A 12,784-nucleotide genomic window follows, 5' to 3' on the forward strand; every position below is an offset into this window, starting at 1 on the left:
TTTGCACTCAAACTCTTCAGAAACTTGGACGATGGACGAAGGTTTGGGGTTCATCCATACCATTCACATGGAAAGTTGGGCATATAGAAAATAAGTCAGTGATTCTTTCTGACTCGAGCCAGAGTGTAATGAAAGGATATTAACGGAGACTTTTCCATATGAAAAAGGGTACACAATATATATGATCTATGCTCTGACAGGCATCAGTTGGATTGATGTGTGGTTTAGAAGTATCCTTTAAATGACAATTAGCAGTTGGAAGCAATTTGTCAGATTAAGTAATCTGACTAAAAAATTCTGGAAAGTCAGAAGCAACAGGAGTTATCCAACTTGGAAATGCTGGGCTCTTCAAACAAAGGCAAATATAAACCTTTCCTCTTTTTCTTCTAGTTTCTTCCTTGGACAAAAAATAAATAACTCAAGAGAAATATAAACACTTCTCATTTTTGAGCAGGCAGGTCAGAGTTGAGATATGGGCTCTTTTTCTGAATTATAATTTTCCCTCACGTGAGGCATGTCTTCGTGTCAGAGTCCTCTCCTCGTCTCTTGGACTTTGGTTTCCTCATCAGAAAATGGATGAAAATGTTGACCTCCTAAGAGATTAGCATGTGGACTTTGTACCACAACATACTGTGTGAATGAGGTATGTGAAGCAACACTGAGGACTTTTGCTGCACTTTGGGGCAAAGCCTGTTACATAAGACATTTCCTGTCAAAGTGGATAAGTCCCGCCCTGCACACACCACCCCTCCTAAACCCTCTTCTTGACCATCCCCTTTCCTGGTAGTCCTCCCTGTTTCCTCTGCTCCCTGTGGCTTCCATAACCCCTCCTTCCTGAATCCCAAACTCAACCCCTGACCCCTGGGTTTCTGAGATTCTTCCCCAGTCCTCCCTTCCCCAAGCTGGGCTAGCCTATTGTGGCTAACTGTTCCACCAGCAGCTCTCATTTTCTTCTTTTGGAAAGCTTTTCTTTTAAAGAAAAAAAACCTCATGCCTTGCTGTCACAGGTGGCCTTTTCCTGGTTCAAAGCCGGAGCTCCCTGAAACCGGAAAACTGCAAGGACAGGCTGGAATTAGAGTGAGATGGGTAAGGAAGGCCTTGGTAGGAGAGAGGGCTATCAGGGGTTGCCCACAGCAGCAGTGGCAGGGAATAAAGATTTCAAAAAAGACAGAAACATTTTCTTTTTAAATCAGGAAGAAAAATCCTTGGAAAGTTGTGAGGGGGATTCAGGGAAGATGATAATGGGAGCAGAGAAAAGAGGGTGAGGAGGACCCTGTGTGGCTGGGAACAGGTGAATCTGTTAAATAGAAAGCCCATGCCTAATTAAGTCTTTTCAACATATAAATGCTATTTATTAAGTGCTTACTAGGTATCAGGCACTGTTCTAAGCCTTGGGGTTCAGCAATCTAATGATAATAATGACAAAGATGGCATTTGTTAAGCGCTTACTATATGCAAAGTAAGAGGGAGAACATGATGTAAAATTGGCTGTGCTGTTGAAGAACCCAGTGAGGCTGAGGACTGGAGATTTAAACAAACTTTCTTTTGTCTCCAACAAGAATTCCTTTTTTTCCTTTTTCCTGTTGGGCAATCTGAAGAATAAATTTGTGAGCTTACAGTGTCTCCACAGAAACAGATGGTGTGTCCACAGTTTAATGTTATGATAGTTCAGTGGGGCCAAGTAATTAGATAAGTTGAGTCAGGAGTCTCCTTTGTTAGTTCAAATCTTGTCTAAAGTTAATAATAGTAAAGGGAGTAGAAAAAATGCCTAATCAAATAAATTGTTCCTTGAAGAAATGTCCTTTATGCCCCAGAAATGCCACATTAGGTAAGAAGCAAAAGACATGTCTTTTCAAAACAAAAAACAATTCTGAAACAGAGCGAATAATCATATGACAGGAAAATGATATTAAAGAACACATTGCTGAAGTGTCTCCTCATTGGCTGGAGCATCCAACTGTCTATTATTTCTTATTAAGCAATTCATTTTTCAAAGCATGCAAAAATTATGAACTCTGGCCACCAATATATAACTTCTTAGATCAATGTCCAGGAGGGAAAGATAAAGATATCCCCTATATTTAATATGCTTCAATGTCTGTTTTCCCCACTCTAATGTAAGCAATTTGAGGGCAAGAGAACATGACTACCACTCTGATGTATTGCAATAATAATAATAATAATGATGATGGTATTTGTTCCAAGCACTGTTCTAAGCATTGGGGAGAATAAAAGGTTACCAGGTTGTCCCCCACAGAGCTCACAGTCTTAATCCATATTTTACAGATGAGGTAACTGAGGCACAGAGAAGTTAAGTGACTTGCCCAAGGTCACAGCAGACAAGTGGCAGAGCTGAGATTAGAATCCATGACCTTCTGACTCCCAAGCCCATACTCTTTCCATTAAGCCATGCTGCTTCTATTGATGCTCCCAAGTAATTAGTACTGTCCCCTGCACATAGTAAGTGCTTAACAAACATCACTGATTGATTCATATGACAAGAATTGCCCTCAGTGTAGTTTTTCCTTTTACTTTTTCCTCAGGCAAACACCTTAAGCCACATGACACCAAGGGTGAAGTGAATAGGGTTTAAAGTGGGACAGGGGTGGTTCAGAATTCTGTAAAATAAATGTAAAATACCTGTTAGCCTGCCTTACTGTGATCCCCATGAGGGATAGGGACTGTGCCTGATTATCTTGTCTCTATCTCACCACTTAGAACTGTACTTGGCATATACCACAATTCCTTTTATTATTATTATCATCATTATTAAAGAAAGAGGCAGAGGAAGTTCTAGAGAGAGGGAGAGAAGGAGGAAGAAGGAGAAGGGGAGAGTAGGAAAGTAAGAAAAGAGTTGGGTGATAGGAGAAAGGAAAAAGAGAGGGAGAGAGAAAAGGTGAGAGGCAGGTAGGAGGTCCACTATGACCTTCGTTGCTGCTGCTTCTTCCGAGTTTTCCTGTTGTTGCTGAGGGTGGCAACAGGTGGATGGCATGCTGGGCAAGAGAAGGGGCAGCTTCTCCCCGTGGAGGCATTGACAGGGATGCAGGCTTGCCCACCCAGGTATGAAAAAGGATGAGAGCAACACCTGTTCCAGTCCCTCTGCCCAGATATGATGATGGAACTCACATAGGTTCCTGGGGTAGGAAGGGGAACTGTGTTCTGCTGGCAGGGCCAAGGGGAAGATCCACTATCTTGGCTCCACCTCAGCCTCCTTTCCAACTCTAAGGGGTGGAGAATACTATCTATGGCTGCCCATCCTGCCCAAATAGCTGGGGCAAGAAGATAATGGCATAGCTTGTGCAGTATTCAATCCATGAGGGTAATTACCACCATCCTTTGCCCCCACTGAGGGAACACCTCCACTCCTTGGGATGGCTAATTTGTGTGAATGCAGCTAGTATGTTTGGGACATGGGCAGGAGCACTGTAGTTACTACTGTTCATTCATTCATTCAATAGTATTTATTGAGCACTTACTATGTGCAGAGCACTGTACTAAGCGCTTGGAATCTACAAATCGGTAACAGATGCCATAGATGAAACCTAAGAGGAGGAGGAGGAGAAGGAGAAGGAGAAGGAGGAGGAGAACTGTGGTATTTATCAAATACTTACTATGTGTCAAGCACTGTACTAAGTGTTAGGGTAGTCAGTCAATCATATGCACTGGAGCACTTTGTGCAGAGCACTGTGCCAATCGCATGGGAGAGTACATTATAATAGTCACATTCCCTGCCTACAGCACACTTAAGGTCTAGAGGGGGATCATCATCAGGTCCCACATTGTGAGTAGGAGGGAGAAGAGGTATAGAATCCCCCTCTTACATATGAGGGAACGAGGCCCAGAGAAGTTGAGTGACTTGCCCAGAGTCACACCACAGGCAAGTGGAAAAAGTGGATTAGAACCCAGGTCCTCTGACTTTCAACTTCATGCTCTTTCCCCTGACCCATGCTACTCTCTCCTTCCACTTGTCTTTCTATTATCACACTGCCCCAGTGGCCCCATTTCTGGAGTTTCTTCCCATCTCTCATCCCAAAATGTGGCCTTACTAGGCATTCCCTTAGGCCTTTCAGGTACCAAGACAGAATTCCCAAAACCAAGACCATCCTTTATAATGCACAAAGTCTAGTCACCTTCGCATCCAGTAATGTCAGAGAGAAAATGAAATTAGAGCAGTTTCCACTGTAATAGCAATTTTCAAAATTCCCTTGACCTAATTGTAATGAAGAATGCCTTGATTCACTCTATTGTTTAAGCCTTGGATACAGGCCTGGATACATAACCACCATCTGAGGAAATAGAGCACTATCTTCTATCTGCATGGCTGATTTTAATCACTTGAAATGGCTACTTTCTTAGAGCCTTTAAAATAATTTTGCGTCTTGAAAGGAAGAGAAATAAAGACACATTTTTCTGGATACAGTGTTAGAGTTTTGATTTACCTGAGAGTGGGAATCATTCAAGTAGGAAAGAGAAAAGGGAATCTTTGATTTTTCTTTCCCCCCAAAGAATTCCCAAACTATCTCTTTCTTTACTCTTGATCAGAGTCAAAACAAGACAAGGTCCCAAATTTGGAAAACATTGAGTTGGAGATTAAACTGGGTTGGAAATCGCAGTGGTGGATTGCTTCTTATAACTGAGTTTAGAAATGTTTGAATCTAATGGGCCATCAATACAAATGGGAAGCAGTGTGCCTAGTGGAAAGAGCACAGGCCTGGGAAACAGAGTACTTGAATTTAATGCCAGTTCCCCCATTCACTTGCTGCATTACCTTGGACAAGTCACTTAACTTCACTGTGCCTCAGTTCCCTCATCTGCAAAATGGGGATTCAATACCTGTTCTTCCTCCTATTTAGACTGTGAGCCTTATGTGGAGCAGGGACTTTATCTAACCTGATTAACTTGTATCCACACCAGTGCTTAGGACAGTGCTTGACACCTAGAAAGTGCTTAACAAATACCACTAAAACACCCCTCAAAAACAAAAAACAAAATCAATGAAAATGGAATGTGAAGCATAACCAGGCACTCACTGATGTAGGCAATTTTACCTTGTGAAAAGAGCACAGAACTAAGGGTGAGGAAGCCTGGGGTTCTAATGCCAGATCTGCCAGTTTTCTCATCTATCAAATGGGGATGAGACACTTTCTCTCCTCCCCTGTATTTAAATAATAATACATAACAATATATATAATAACAACTTTGGTATTTATGAAGTGATTAGTACCTGCCAAGGACTTGACTGAGTGTTGAAGTAGATACAAGATGATCAGGTCAGACACAGTCCAAGTCCCACATGGGCTCACCATTTAAGTATTGTATGCTCATTTTACACATGAGGAAACTGAGGCATAGAGAAGTTCAGTGACTTTCCAATACAGCAGGTAAATGGCAGAGGTATTTGCCATGACGTTCATTCATGGCAAACAGCAATTACATTCATTTTACGGCAAGGGAAGTCAAAACTCAGAACAGTTTAAGCATTTCAACTGCACCCAGTCATGAGATAACGTAACTAAGGCCCTTTTGATGATGATGATGATGATGGTGTTTGTTAAGCGCTTATTATGTGCCAAGCACTATTCTAAGCTGCCAAGCACTATTCTAAGCTTTGGGGTAGATACAAGGTAATCAGGTTGTCCCAAGTGGGGTTCAAAGTCTTCATCCCCATTTTACAGATGAAATAACTGAGGCACAGAGAAATGACTTTCCCAAAGGCACATAGCTGATAAGTGGTGGAGCCGGGACTAGAACTCACGCCCTCTGATTTCCAAGCCCGTGCTCTTTCACTAAACCAAGCTGCTTCTCTTTTGATCAGAGAATCCTAGGGTTGACAGTTGTCTCCGTTGGTCTTTTTGACCAAACCCTAATTTCACAGAAACATGGATGGTCTCAATGAAAACACATCCAGGTTTCAGTCCTCCTGAACTCTGGAGAGAAATACCACCAAATCTGAAAAACGGCCTATGGACTAGGAGGAAAGGTGATGAATCTTCCCCACTTTTTACTTCCTTTATAGTTTTCCTCACTGTCTACTAAAGGGCTCAACTTAGGGAAAGATATTCAATCCATGTTATTGTTGTTATTAACTGATTGCTTCTTCTAAAGAACCTACTTAGTGGGTTAAAAGTGGAACATCCATTTTCACAAGAGTTGATCCATCTCTTCTCATGAGCCCGAACTTGAACTTGAGATCAATCAAACCTGCATTTATTGAGAGTCATGAGCTGTTTTCCTACGGTTTTTCAAAGAGACAACTCAGTGAAACCACCTGACCAAGCCAAGCCACCCAACATCTGTCCTTTCTTGAAACTCACTGTTGCCCTCTCTGGAATTGAACCAGCCTGAAAGGCAAGACAAGGCAATACATGCACTTAATCCCATAGCTGGGAGATGACCTATTGTAAAAGCATTAATTGAGAAAGGAAAAATGGATAACTTAATGGATAAAGCACTTGCATTTTCATCTTCTGAGCCTGAAGTTCAGGGTGAGCCTATTCTGGTCTAAAGCCACCAGATATAATTTGGAAAATTCATCAGCACATTCTTATCTGAGCCTCAGCACTGACACCTCCTCCCTCAAGAAAGCAATCAAAAGTTGACTACACCTTCAAAATGAATGATGATAACAATAAATGAAGGTTATATGGTAATGTATGCATTATCATCGCTTTTTTTCAGAGCACCTGCCTCTCCATTATGATATTCAGCTTTCATAAATATGTGTGTGCATAGAGATACAGCCCACAGAGCCAGTCATAGAATAAGGCATTAATAGCTAACAAAATGATCATATACCACTGCAAAATAGTGTTCACTTTGCTCTTCCAGTGATGTACATAAATCAAATACTGAGAAGTCTCTGACTCCAGAAAGATGCAAAACTATTTTTTTTCTGCTTGTAAATTAATTCTGTTATGAATAAATTGTAAGCTCATTGTGGGAGGGGAACATGCCTACCAACATTGTTGTCATACTCTGCCAAACAGTTAGTACAGTGCTCTGCAAACGCTAAACTTTTAGGAAAGTTTAGCAATTTATGCAAGGACAGGAGATTTGAAGGAGGATTCTGATGGTCTGCTAAAAGTCCCAGTTGCTAAAAGAAACAGGTATTCATTCCAAGAATGAGAATCTGGGCTCTCAGCATGGTTGGGTGGGAAGAGGAGGGAAGGGAGAAGTTGGATATGTGCATTTTTTTCCTAGATCTCTGCTGCACATGTCAGGAACCCTTTGCAAATGTAGAAAAATGGAAGGGAACTCTTCAGAAGGAATGTATTCTATTTGTTCCAGCTGACTGATTTGTAAGGGGTTAGGATTCAAAAATCAATATTTTCCATCTAGTTATTCAATCCATTTTCTGAATGGATCCTCCTGTGAGTGACTCTTGCATCTCCCCTCCTCCTAAAGGTGGCAGAGAAAGCAGCTTAACGTTTCTCCTCCTTGTCTCTCCAGATTCACTCTGTGAGAAAGAAAAAAAAACATAGAATGAGGAAACACAAAGGACCATGGCAGCTGAGAAAGGGCCATGACAGCTGAGACATTGCAGTAAGGAAGTGCCAGAATAAAGGAATCGAAAATTTTTTTGAATTTCTCACAGGAGAAAGAATCCGCTGTGCCCGAGAGGCACAGTCACTTGCCTGCCAACTCCCTGCAAGGAGCCGGAAAGCTTCTCTCTCCACAGCAGGCCTACCGTGGTCTTGTCTCCCAACAAACTGTTTCCAGCAGAGGACTGCATCACCAGGTCATTAGAAACGGCTCCTGTGGCCAAATGGTGGTGAATTGGTGTAGGCCAATGTTAGCAATAAGCTCATCTTCCTCTTACTGTTCTTGTATTAAAGCAGGAGGTCAGCCCCCTCTCTATCGGGCCTGCATTTACTCTGGTTCCTAATCTCATGAAAAGAAATGGGATGAAAATTCTCTTGTAATTGGCATACCACAAGGCCAAGCACATAGCAACCCAACTAATGTTACACTTTGGCATCAGATAGAAAAAGCACATATTACTCTGTACTTGGCCATTTATATAGTGAGTGACAGAGATGAAACAGAGTCCTGTGTAGGTTGTTAGGATTTCCTACATTTGTCAGCCGCTTCTCTGCTATCCACATGAATGAGGACTATGAACTCAGCTCTGTTTTGAAGTGTGTCCTACCTTCCCCCTCTTTTTCTAATATGTCTGTTAAGAGTTTACTATAGGTGAGACACTGTAGTAAGTGCTGGGGAAGATACAAGATAATCAGGTTGGACCCAGTTTGTGTCCCTCAGGAGGTTCACAGTCTTAATCCCCATTTTACAGATGAGGTAATTGAGGTACAGAGAAGTTAAGCAACTTGCCCAAATCACAAAACAGACAAGTGGCAAAGTGGGGATTAGAACCCAAATCCTCTGACTCCCTGTCCCGTGCTCTTTCCAGTGGGCTACATGGCTTCTCTTGGCCATCAGCACCTCAGCAATGTTCACCTAATTGGCAAAGGGCCATGAAACGATCATTACTCTATTTTCCTGGACAAATAACTTACTATGTGAAAAAATGTTCTTGAATTGGATTCATACTTGTACGTCTACCCCCACTCTGTGGAAGGTTTCACACTCTATGGATAGTTTCTTTATAAGCACCATTGTGGTGAAGAAAGCTGCTTGCATCTAGCTGATGTAGATGAAAATAATGCCTAGAGCCTATTCTGTGTTCTGCCTGTAGCACTGTTTTTCAGGGAGTATTTTGGTTTATTTTGTAAGGGAAAAGAATCCAGCTCCCAGATGTTCCTTTGGAGAGAAAAGAAGCCCCCCAAACAGAAGTGATATGAGTGAGAGCTAAGCCCAATATCATACAGAAACCAAAATGAGATAAAACTTAAGTGTTTTGTTCTTTTCCACATTGAGATGTGACTGGGAAGGGTAAGAGCTGTCATTGTGTTCGGACCAGTGGGAAGCTCTAGGGTTATTCCAGAGGGGGGATATGCCGTAGGGGGAGCTCTGAAAGGAAATGTAGTGGAGCCTATAATAGGGCCAAGAGGCTAAGGAAAGAACGAATATTTCCTGCATGACTGAGACAACAAAAGATGGGTATGTTTGCAGATTTAGAGTAAAAAGTTGTAAACTCCAAGGAGGAAAATGGAAAAATTTGAATGATATGATGCTGTAGATATGTTGGGACAAAATTTAAAGGAAAATTTAGGTTAAATATCAAGGGGAAATCCCTGATAGTGAGATCTATTAGATTGTGAAATAGTATTCCATGTGAAATGGTGTGACTTTCTCCCTGGAGATATTTAAAACTAGACTGGGCTAAGTAATAGAAAATAATATGTTGTGTGGAATGATCCTCAACTGGCCTCAAGAGAATAGGTTAGATGCCCTAATAGGTTTTTTTTTTCTGAGTCTAATTTCCAAGACCATGATTAAATTTTCATGATTTTGCTTTACATTTCTCCAGAACAAAAACTACCTTTCACTTGCGGCCAGCAGACCAAAAAAAAAAAAAAATACTGCATAATTTTAAATTAGTTTCACCACCATTTTGTAAACCCAACAAAAATCCAAGATAGAATAGTTCACTCTGGGACAAAGCTTATTGAACTGCCTTGTTTAGAGATCTATGAAAAATGCAAATTTCTCCTCATCTCCCCTCTTTGTTATATGCCCTCCTGGGGAGCAGTGTTTGGGTGGAAACAGGGGGAAAAAAAGGAGGATAAAGAGGAAATCCAGAGAACAAAATACAAATCCCCATATGCTATTATTATCATTGCCCAACTCGCAGAGTCTGCATCTGCACCGATCAGGGTTTTGCTTTTAAAGGTGTTTTCTATAGATGTGTTAATTGGTAATAATTGAGTGCCCACTGAGGGCAGTGCGGTGTAATAAGAGCTTGGGAAAGTTCAACAGGAGAACGAGAAAATCCTTTTTCTGCTTAAAATCCTCAGTGGCAAACCATAATGCCACTGTTGCTTCAGTGGCCATAAATAACCCTCTGAGAATTGGGGCAGGTCGGAGAAGGAGTAAAAGGATGGGAGGGTCCTCGTTTGTTTGCTAGGTTAGCACAAACATATTTTCCTCAATAGATTAGTCCTCAGTCTTGATCTAGTGCCAATAAGGAGGTATGGGTAACAGCAAAATTGCTGAAAGAGAACCCTGACCGTCTCATGTCAAACTAATTCTTTTCTGACTTTCCAGACTATACTGCCATCCAAATGCGAGGAGCAAGTCTCCCTATCATTAATTGGCTAATGAGTCATATTTCATTCATAATAATGATAATGATACTTGTATTTGTTAATCACGACGCGCCAGGTACTGTATTAAATGTCAGGGTGGATACAAGCAAGTCAGGAGGGACACAGTCCCTGTCTCATTTGGGGCTCACAGTCTAAATCCCCATTTTACAGATGAGATAACTGAGGCACAGAGAACTGAGGTGACTTGCCCAGGATCACACAATGGACAAGTGATGGATCCAGGATAAGAACCCATGATCTTCTGGCTTCCAGACCCGTACTCTATTCATTTCGCCGTGCGCCTTCTGCAAGCCAGTCCAGTCTGCAAGTCTGCAAGTCAGTCAAATCAGTCAAGTCAAGGCAGTCAAGTCAATCAAGTCAGACAGAGAATTGTATTTACTGAGCTCTTACTATATGCAGAGAATTTACTAAGTGCTTGGGAGAATACAGTACAATAGAGTTGGTAGACATGTTTCCTGCCCACAATGAGTTAAGGTCTGGTTTCCCGTCCATTTAACAGAATTGTCCTTTGTCCGAAGAAAGTACTGCTGATGATGTGATTGGATCCATGAGTGTGAGCGAAACTTGCATGCAATGTCCAGGAAGATATAGTCATGCATTATTTTGAAGAAGCAGCATGGCTTAGCGGAAAGAGCACGAGCTTGGGCGTAAGAGGTCGTGGGTTCTAAGCCTGGCTCCGCCACTTATCAGCTGTGTTTCTTTGGGCAAGTCACTTCACTTCTCTGTGCCTCGGTTACCCCATCTGTAAAATGGGGATTAAGAATGTGAGCCCTACATGGAACAACCTGATTACATTGTATCTACGCCAGGGCTTAGAACAGTGCTTGGCACATAGTAAGCACCTAACAAATATCATCATCATTGCTACTGTGATTATTTTTCTGCTGCTCAGAAACCTGTACTGCAGAAGCAGTTTGGCTTAGAGGATAGGGCACGGGCCTGGGAGTCAGAAGGACCTGGGTTCTAATCCTGATTCTGCCCCATGTCTATTATGTGACCTTGGGAAAGTCACTTAACTTATCTGTGCCTCAGTTACCTCACCTGTAAAATAGAGAGAAGACCTATGTGAGACAGGGTCTGTGGCCAACCTGATTACTTTGATTTACTGAAGTGCTTAGAACTGTGCTTGGCACATAGTAAGTGAGTAATAATAATAGTATTAAGTGCTTACTATGTGCCAAGCACTGTTCTAAGTTTAACAAGTACCATTATTATTATTACCATTGGTTAAGAGAGGAAAGATATATCCTATCTCCAGCAGGGTATGGTCTCGATATGCTTTTGCAGGGGTAGAATTGGTGTAGGCTGCTCCATCCACACTCTTGTGCCTGGTTCCCCAAGACCCAGAGCCGCACATTGGCTCGACAGCTGGTAGGGAGAATGGATGCAGTCTGTGTCAACACAGGCTTCACAGTCTAAAGAGGAGGGGAGAAAGGTTGAGTGATCTGTACAAGATCCTACAGCAGGCAAATGGAAGAGCAGAGATAAGAAACCATGTCTCCTTACTCATTTATTCATTCATTCATTCAATTGTATTTATTGAGCACTTACTGTGTGCAGAGCATGGTACTAAGTGCTTGGAAGGTATGATTGAACAATAAACAGAAACAATCCCTGCCCACACCGGGCTTACAGTCTAGAGGGAGGGAGACAAATATCAAAACAAGTAACAGGCATCAGTGTAGATATATAGAATTGTAGATATAATAATGATGGTATTTGTTAAACGCTTACAATGTGCCAAGCACCGTTCTAAGCACTGGGGTAGATACAAGGTAATCAGATTGTCCCATGTGGGGCTCACAGTCTTAATCCCCACTTTACTGATGAGGTAACTGAGGCACAGAGAAGTGAAGTGACTTGCCCAAAGTCACACAGCTAAGTGATGGAGTTAAGATTAGAACCCACAACCTCTGATTCCCAAGCCCATGCTCTTTCCACTAAGCCATGCTGCTTCTCAGCCATGCTGCTATACACATCAAAACAAGTAAACAGGCATCAGTATAAATAAATAGAACTATAGATATATACATATAAACATAAGTACTGTGGGGCAGGGAGATAGAGGAGCGAGTCGAGGTGATGCAGAAGGGAGGGAGAGCAGAGGAAAAGGGAGGCTTAGTCTGGGAAGACCTCTTGGAGGAGGTGCACTTTCAGTAGGGCTGTGAAGGGGGGAAGTGTGATGGGCAGATTTGAGGAGGGAGGGCATCCCAGACCAGAGGTAGGATGTGAGCCAGGGATCGACGGAGGGACAGGAGTGATTGAGACACAGTGAGAAGATTAGCAACAGAGGAGCAGTTGTGTGGGCTAGGATGTAGAAGGAGAGAAAGTAGGTGAGGAAAGAAGGGGCAAGGTGAGAGAGAGCTTTGAAGCCAATAGTGAGGAGTTTTTGTTTGATACGGAGATGGTTAGGCAACCACTGGAGATTTTTGAGGAGGGGGTGGCAGGCCTTCCCATGAGACCATGATGGCTCCTTTATTAATTATTATCATCAACAACATTCATTGTTATTGTTACTTTCTTCACAATTTCTCCTTCAGCTGAGGTTCTGCAAA

This window comes from Ornithorhynchus anatinus, chromosome 3 (assembly GCF_004115215.2).
Source record: "Ornithorhynchus anatinus isolate Pmale09 chromosome 3, mOrnAna1.pri.v4, whole genome shotgun sequence".
NCBI lineage: Eukaryota > Metazoa > Chordata > Mammalia > Monotremata > Ornithorhynchidae > Ornithorhynchus > Ornithorhynchus anatinus.